Raw genomic sequence first — 9,221 nt, forward strand, 5'->3', positions numbered from 1 at the left:
ACTCCTGATATGGACAATCCCCCATCGGAAGACCAGAAACCTGATGCATCTCATGCAAGGCCAACCCTAGCTCGCCGCCGCTAGTCAGGAAGGTGTTACTATCAGGCATGTATGTCTCTAATAACGCCAAGAAATGGCGACAGCTGACCAGGATTCCGTACATGGTGTCTCGTATAGGTGCATACAAGCCACTGCTCTTCAAATCCCTCTCCCAGCGCACCAAGACGAAACTAGTCATGCGTGCCCACCACCCCTTGGCTAGTGAGGAAGCCCAACCATAACATCTATAATCCGGTGGAGGTAACCTTCTCCCAAGAAGAGCCAGACGGTTACTCACGGTAGGAGCAGCTGCTGACACCTCGCCTGGGGGTGCAGTGTCAAGGCCCATGATCCCTGGTCGAAGACCACGAACATCATGATACCCGTTAGAACCAGGAGTCTTGTGATGAGTGGCATACCCACACTGAACTCGCTCAGCATCCTCAGTAAGGTGCCAAGACATCTGTCGCTCCACGGCCTGCCCCTTCAAGTGACTGAAAGAATATTGGCGTGGAATAGAGGGAATGTACAAGGGAGCTCCCTCGTCGAGAGACAGCCAGTGTTCCTCGGCAAGGGTCAACGTAGCAGGATCCTCGACATGGTCTCCACTCGGCTTCTTTAAAGCCTGAGTAGAGGTAGAATCAGCAGTAAAGGAGGCATCCGTAATAAGCTGGCGCAGGCAATGACGCCCTCCTTCCCGTATCAAGCGACAGGATTCGTCGGAGCGATCTCTGTCAAACCGAGGGAGTGGACTAACGGCCTGCCTGAGGGAAGCTGAGGAAAAGACCTCCCGGCTACAACCAGTATTGGCATGAGGAGGAAGGCTGCCCGCAGGAAACTCTACTGCAATAAAGCACAAGGGTGGAGTCAGAAAATCCATCTCATAAGAAGAATGATAAGCTCATTCACGGAATAATTGGAGAGACGATTTTGAGTGTCCTACACTGGAAGAACGGTATGCATCATCACGTGAATAACATGGTAACATACACCGACCTATAAAGTGTAGGACGACACAAAATCGTCCTAATATACCAGAAGACTTGAATTGGCCAAGCAAGACAAGTCTGAAACCTTAACCCCCGCGAAGGAGGGTGTCGGTTCTTCCTTCATGACCCGCGAAGAGGTCAATCAGGGATACGGAAAATATAAATTCTCACCCCCAAAGAAAGAGGCCGCGGGGGAGGATGTCGCAGGAACCTCTTCCTCACTGTGCTGCGAATGAGAACGACTCCTTCGAGGTCGAGGTCGGCGTGGTGACATTGAAAATCTGTAACGAAAAGCAGCAAGTCAGGTACAATCTAAAATATGAATACACAAAATTTAAAAGGGAAATTAAGAACTTTAATTAAAATCCTATGTATAAATGGGATTTCATAATTGAAGTCTAGTTAAACCTACAAATTTCGTGCATGCGGAACAATGATTGTCATTTTTCGCGGTGAATTTTGGTGAAATACCCAAAATAACCTTCGTGTTCAAGGCTAAAATTCGGGTCAAGGACACGCTCGGGTTGGGTCATGGTCGTCATATCTGATCATATAGCACCCCCCGATACCCCACAATTTTGGTTAATTTTACAAATAAACCCTTTGTTTTCGGTAAAAGTCGCTGTTTTCATTGATATTCTCTTTTTGAGATCTGTTACAACTTCAAGCGTTACAACAGAATAAAATGAAAACAAAAGATATTACAACTTAAACGAAAATAAACACGAGGTCCCGGTTTGGTGCGGTCTCGCTTGCGTGGGTTGTTGGCCTGTGACGGGGATGTTGATATCCGTGGACCGCCGACTCTTCAAGATCTCTTTTCCGGTATAATCCGGCAGAGTTTCGCCTCTCGTTGAAGCACACGGGCACTCTTCACTGCAGCAGGGCTTCGCCAAGGCTCTCCAAAAATCCTCCAAAGAAATCCGCCTCTTCAAATGAAGGCCTAGGCTCCTATTTATAGGAAAAAGGGGGGGGACCATAGGGTGGCCGAGACACCCCTAGGGGTGTCTCGGCCAAGGCCGAGACACCCCTTGGGGGTGTCTCGGCCAAGGCCGAGACACCCCTTGGGCAAAAATCCTCCAAAGAAATCCGCCTCTTCAAATGAAGGCCTAGGCTCCTATTTATAGGAAAAAGGGGGGGGACCATAGGGTGGCCGAGACACCCCTAGTGCCCCCGGGTGTCTCAGTCTGGTCCGAGGCCTTCCGGGTGTGTTTGCCGTTGATTCGCCGTCCCAACTCGGATTTGAGTGATTTCGGATGCATTGGAATCTTGGCGACGAGCTCTGTAGGCCCCGATGGTTGGATTATCAGTGGGGTGATCGGGACACGGCGGGCGTTGGTCCAATTGCGGTGATCGCGGGGTTTTCGGTCAACCCGTATCCCGGTGATTCTGATATTCTGTCGGCTCACGTAACCCGTCGGTTCGCTTCAATTGCTCACCGGTGTCATTTGAATTCTTGTGTACCGGGTAGTGACGTTCAATCGTCAATCGTTAACACCGAGCTGTGAGTGGGGACCTATCGGCAATTTTTGATGCCTACAGATACCCCCTCCAAAGTGTTTCGGACTCGTTTCTTTTATAGGAGAGACCGGAATACTTTGGATATGATTGGTCCAACCTTCAGTCGGCTTAAGGGACCTGTGGTTTGCTTCAACTCTCGGCTCCTTCGATCTTCGGTTTATCCGGTGCTTTGTCGGATAACCGAGATTGTTCCGGCGCTGCGTTTATCGCCTGGCCGTCGTTGGAGTCTCGAGTTTACAGCTGGTGAGTTGAGTTTGGCTCGTGTCATTGAGTTGACTTTTGAACTTGCTATCCCTGTCACATGGGGTTCTGAATCACTGGGGGTTGACTTTTTGTCGCAACGCGCTGTCCGGCGTTGACCTAAGGTTACGCGTTGACCGGCGCCCACCTTAGGGTTTTGAACCGCGTGGGTTGGCTTTTGTCGTCACGTGTTGACTTTCGTCGTCACGTGTTGACTTTTGTCGCAACGCGCTGTCCGGCGTTGACCTAAGGTTACGCGTTGACCGGCGTCCACCTTAGGGTTTTGAACCGCGTAGGTTGGCTTTTGTCGTCACGTGTTGACTTTCGTCGTCACGTGTTGACTTTTGTCGCAACGCGCTGTCCGGCGTTGACCTAAGGTTACGCGTTGACCGGCGTCCACCTTAGGGTTTTGAACCGCGTAGGTTGGCTTTTGTCGTCACGTGTTGACTTTCGTCGTCACGTGTTGACTTTTGTCGCAACGCGCTGTCCGGCGTTGACCTAAGGTTACGCGTTGACCGGCGTCCACCTTAGGGTTTTGAACCGCGTAGGTTGGCTTTTGTCGTCACGTGTTGACTTTCGTCGTCACGTGTTGACTTTTGTCGCAACGCGCTGTCCGGCGTTGACCTAAGGTTACGCGTTGACCGGCGTCCACCTTAGGGTTTTGAACCGCGTAGGTTGGCTTTTGTCGTCACGTGTTGACTTTCGTCGTCACGTGTTGACTTTTGTCGCAACGCGCTGTCCGGCGTTGACCTAAGGTTACGCGTTGACCGGCGTCCACCTTAGGGTTTTGAACCGCGTAGGTTGGCTTTTGTCGTCACGTGTTGACTTTCGTCGTCACGTGTTGACTTTTGTCGCAACGCGCTGTCCGGCGTTGACCTAAGGTTACGCGTTGACCGGCGTCCACCTTAGGGTTTTGAACCGCGTAGGTTGGCTTTTGTCGTCACGTGTTGACTTTCGTCGTCACGTGTTGACTTTTGTCGCAACGCGCTGTCCGGCGTTGACCTAAGGTTACGCGTTGACCGGCGTCCACCTTAGGGTTTTGAACCGCGTAGGTTGGCTTTTGTCGTCACGTGTTGACTTTCGTCGTCACGTGTTGACTTTTGTCGCAACGCGCTGTCCGGCGTTGACCTAAGGTTACGCGTTGACCGGCGTCCACCTTAGGGTTTTGAACCGCGTAGGTTGGCTTTTGTCGTCACGTGTTGACTTTCGTCGTCACGTGTTGACTTTTGTCGCAACGCGCTGTCCGGCGTTGACCTAAGGTTACGCGTTGACCGGCGTCCACCTTAGGGTTTTGAACCGCGTAGGTTGGCTTTTGTCGTCACGTGTTGACTTTCGTCGTCACGTGTTGACTTTTGTCGCAACGCGCTGTCCGGCGTTGACCTAAGGTTACGCGTTGACCGGCGTCCACCTTAGGGTTTTGAACCGCGTAGGTTGGCTTTTGTCGTCACGTGTTGACTTTCGTCGTCACGTGTTGACTTTTGTCGCAACGCGCTGTCCGGCGTTGACCTAAGGTTACGCGTTGACCGGCGTCCACCTTAGGGTTTTGAACCGCGTAGGTTGGCTTTTGTCGTCACGTGTTGACTTTCGTCGTCACGTGTTGACTTTTGTCGCAACGCGCTGTCCGGCGTTGACCTAAGGTTACGCGTTGACCGGCGTCCACCTTAGGGTTTTGAACCGCGTAGGTTGGCTTTTGTCGTCACGTGTTGACTTTCGTCGTCACGTGTTGACTTTTGTCGCAACGCGCTGTCCGGCGTTGACCTAAGGTTACGCGTTGACCGGCGTCCACCTTAGGGTTTTGAACCGCGTAGGTTGGCTTTTGTCGTCACGTGTTGACTTTCGTCGTCACGTGTTGACTTTTGTCGCAACGCGCTGTCCGGCGTTGACCTAAGGTTACGCGTTGACCGGCGTCCACCTTAGGGTTTTGAACCGCGTAGGTTGGCTTTTGTCGTCACGTGTTGACTTTCGTCGTCACGTGTTGACTTTTGTCGCAACGCGCTGTCCGGCGTTGACCTAAGGTTACGCGTTGACCGGCGTCCACCTTAGGGTTTTGAACCGCGTAGGTTGGCTTTTGTCGTCACGTGTTGACTTTCGTCGTCACGTGTTGACTTTTGTCGCAACGCGCTGTCCGGCGTTGACCTAAGGTTACGCGTTGACCGGCGTCCACCTTAGGGTTTTGAACCGCGTAGGTTGGCTTTTGTCGTCACGTGTTGACTTTCGTCGTCACGTGTTGACTTTTGTCGCAACGCGCTGTCCGGCGTTGACCTAAGGTTACGCGTTGACCGGCGTCCACCTTAGGGTTTTGAACCGCGTAGGTTGGCTTTTGTCGTCACGTGTTGACTTTCGTCGTCACGTGTTGACTTTTGTCGCAACGCGCTGTCCGGCGTTGACCTAAGGTTACGCGTTGACCGGCGTCCACCTTAGGGTTTTGAACCGCGTAGGTTGGCTTTTGTCGTCACGTGTTGACTTTCGTCGTCACGTGTTGACTTTTGTCGCAACGCGCTGTCCGGCGTTGACCTAAGGTTACGCGTTGACCGGCGTCCACCTTAGGGTTTTGAACCGCGTAGGTTGGCTTTTGTCGTCACGTGTTGACTTTCGTCGTCACGTGTTGACTTTTGTCGCAACGCGCTGTCCGGCGTTGACCTAAGGTTACGCGTTGACCGGCGTCCACCTTAGGGTTTTGAACCGCGTAGGTTGGCTTTTGTCGTCACGTGTTGACTTTCGTCGTCACGTGTTGACTTTTGTCGCAACGCGCTGTCCGGCGTTGACCTAAGGTTACGCGTTGACCGGCGTCCACCTTAGGGTTTTGAACCGCGTAGGTTGGCTTTTGTCGTCACGTGTTGACTTTCGTCGTCACGTGTTGACTTTTGTCGCAACGCGCTGTCCGGCGTTGACCTAAGGTTACGCGTTGACCGGCGTCCACCTTAGGGTTTTGAACCGCGTAGGTTGGCTTTTGTCGTCACGTGTTGACTTTCGTCGTCACGTGTTGACTTTTGTCGCAACGCGCTGTCCGGCGTTGACCTAAGGTTACGCGTTGACCGGCGTCCACCTTAGGGTTTTGAACCGCGTAGGTTGGCTTTTGTCGTCACGTGTTGACTTTCGTCGTCACGTGTTGACTTTTGTCGCAACGCGCTGTCCGGCGTTGACCTAAGGTTACGCGTTGACCGGCGTCCACCTTAGGGTTTTGAACCGCGTAGGTTGGCTTTTGTCGTCACGTGTTGACTTTCGTCGTCACGTGTTGACTTTTGTCGCAACGCGCTGTCCGGCGTTGACCTAAGGTTACGCGTTGACCGGCGTCCACCTTAGGGTTTTGAACCGCGTAGGTTGGCTTTTGTCGTCACGTGTTGACTTTCGTCGTCACGTGTTGACTTTTGTCGCAACGCGCTGTCCGGCGTTGACCTAAGGTTACGCGTTGACCGGCGTCCACCTTAGGGTTTTGAACCGCGTAGGTTGGCTTTTGTCGTCACGTGTTGACTTTCGTCGTCACGTGTTGACTTTTGTCGCAACGCGCTGTCCGGCGTTGACCTAAGGTTACGCGTTGACCGGCGTCCACCTTAGGGTTTTGAACCGCGTAGGTTGGCTTTTGTCGTCACGTGTTGACTTTCGTCGTCACGTGTTGACTTTTGTCGCAACGCGCTGTCCGGCGTTGACCTAAGGTTACGCGTTGACCGGCGTCCACCTTAGGGTTTTGAACCGCGTAGGTTGGCTTTTGTCGTCACGTGTTGACTTTCGTCGTCACGTGTTGACTTTTGTCGCAACGCGCTGTCCGGCGTTGACCTAAGGTTACGCGTTGACCGGCGTCCACCTTAGGGTTTTGAACCGCGTAGGTTGGCTTTTGTCGTCACGTGTTGACTTTCGTCGTCACGTGTTGACTTTTGTCGCAACGCGCTGTCCGGCGTTGACCTAAGGTTACGCGTTGACCGGCGTCCACCTTAGGGTTTTGAACCGCGTAGGTTGGCTTTTGTCGTCACGTGTTGACTTTCGTCGTCACGTGTTGACTTTTGTCGCAACGCGCTGTCCGGCGTTGACCTAAGGTTACGCGTTGACCGGCGTCCACCTTAGGGTTTTGAACCGCGTAGGTTGGCTTTTGTCGTCACGTGTTGACTTTCGTCGTCACGTGTTGACTTTTGTCGCAACGCGCTGTCCGGCGTTGACCTAAGGTTACGCGTTGACCGGCGTCCACCTTAGGGTTTTGAACCGCGTAGGTTGGCTTTTGTCGTCACGTGTTGACTTTCGTCGTCACGTGTTGACTTTTGTCGCAACGCGCTGTCCGGCGTTGACCTAAGGTTACGCGTTGACCGGCGTCCACCTTAGGGTTTTGAACCGCGTAGGTTGGCTTTTGTCGTCACGTGTTGACTTTCGTCGTCACGTGTTGACTTTTGTCGCAACGCGCTGTCCGGCGTTGACCTAAGGTTACGCGTTGACCGGCGTCCACCTTAGGGTTTTGAACCGCGTAGGTTGGCTTTTGTCGTCACGTGTTGACTTTCGTCGTCACGTGTTGACTTTTGTCGCAACGCGCTGTCCGGCGTTGACCTAAGGTTACGCGTTGACCGGCGTCCACCTTAGGGTTTTGAACCGCGTAGGTTGGCTTTTGTCGTCACGTGTTGACTTTCGTCGTCACGTGTTGACTTTTGTCGCAACGCGCTGTCCGGCGTTGACCTAAGGTTACGCGTTGACCGGCGTCCACCTTAGGGTTTTGAACCGCGTAGGTTGGCTTTTGTCGTCACGTGTTGACTTTCGTCGTCACGTGTTGACTTTTGTCGCAACGCGCTGTCCGGCGTTGACCTAAGGTTACGCGTTGACCGGCGTCCACCTTAGGGTTTTGAACCGCGTAGGTTGGCTTTTGTCGTCACGTGTTGACTTTCGTCGTCACGTGTTGACTTTTGTCGCAACGCGCTGTCCGGCGTTGACCTAAGGTTACGCGTTGACCGGCGTCCACCTTAGGGTTTTGAACCGCGTAGGTTGGCTTTTGTCGTCACGTGTTGACTTTCGTCGTCACGTGTTGACTTTTGTCGCAACGCGCTGTCCGGCGTTGACCTAAGGTTACGCGTTGACCGGCGTCCACCTTAGGGTTTTGAACCGCGTAGGTTGGCTTTTGTCGTCACGTGTTGACTTTCGTCGTCACGTGTTGACTTTTGTCGCAACGCGCTGTCCGGCGTTGACCTAAGGTTACGCGTTGACCGGCGTCCACCTTAGGGTTTTGAACCGCGTAGGTTGGCTTTTGTCGTCACGTGTTGACTTTCGTCGTCACGTGTTGACTTTTGTCGCAACGCGCTGTCCGGCGTTGACCTAAGGTTACGCGTTGACCGGCGTCCACCTTAGGGTTTTGAACCGCGTAGGTTGGCTTTTGTCGTCACGTGTTGACTTTCGTCGTCACGTGTTGACTTTTGTCGCAACGCGCTGTCCGGCGTTGACCTAAGGTTACGCGTTGACCGGCGTCCACCTTAGGGTTTTGAACCGCGTAGGTTGGCTTTTGTCGTCACGTGTTGACTTTCGTCGTCACGTGTTGACTTTTGTCGCAACGCGCTGTCCGGCGTTGACCTAAGGTTACGCGTTGACCGGCGTCCACCTTAGGGTTTTGAACCGCGTAGGTTGGCTTTTGTCGTCACGTGTTGACTTTCGTCGTCACGTGTTGACTTTTGTCGCAACGCGCTGTCCGGCGTTGACCTAAGGTTACGCGTTGACCGGCGTCCACCTTAGGGTTTTGAACCGCGTAGGTTGGCTTTTGTCGTCACGTGTTGACTTTCGTCGTCACGTGTTGACTTTTGTCGCAACGCGCTGTCCGGCGTTGACCTAAGGTTACGCGTTGACCGGCGTCCACCTTAGGGTTTTGAACCGCGTAGGTTGGCTTTTGTCGTCACGTGTTGACTTTCGTCGTCACGTGTTGACTTTTGTCGCAACGCGCTGTCCGGCGTTGACCTAAGGTTACGCGTTGACCGGCGTCCACCTTAGGGTTTTGAACCGCGTAGGTTGGCTTTTGTCGTCACGTGTTGACTTTCGTCGTCACGTGTTGACTTTTGTCGCAACGCGCTGTCCGGCGTTGACCTAAGGTTACGCGTTGACCGGCGTCCACCTTAGGGTTTTGAACCGCGTAGGTTGGCTTTTGTCGTCACGTGTTGACTTTCGTCGTCACGTGTTGACTTTTGTCGCAACGCGCTGTCCGGCGTTGACCTAAGGTTACGCGTTGACCGGCGTCCACCTTAGGGTTTTGAACCGCGTAGGTTGGCTTTTGTCGTCACGTGTTGACTTTCGTCGTCACGTGTTGACTTTTGTCGCAACGCGCTGTCCGGCGTTGACCTAAGGTTACGCGTTGACCGGCGTCCACCTTAGGGTTTTGAACCGCGTAGGTTGGCTTTTGTCGTCACGTGTTGACTTTCGTCGTCACGTGTTGACTTTTGTCGCAACGCGCTGTCCGGCGTTGACCTAAGGTTACGC

This window comes from Asparagus officinalis, chromosome 5, assembly GCF_001876935.1.
Source record: "Asparagus officinalis chromosome 5, Aspof.V1, whole genome shotgun sequence".
In the NCBI taxonomy this organism is placed as follows: domain Eukaryota; kingdom Viridiplantae; phylum Streptophyta; class Magnoliopsida; order Asparagales; family Asparagaceae; genus Asparagus; species Asparagus officinalis.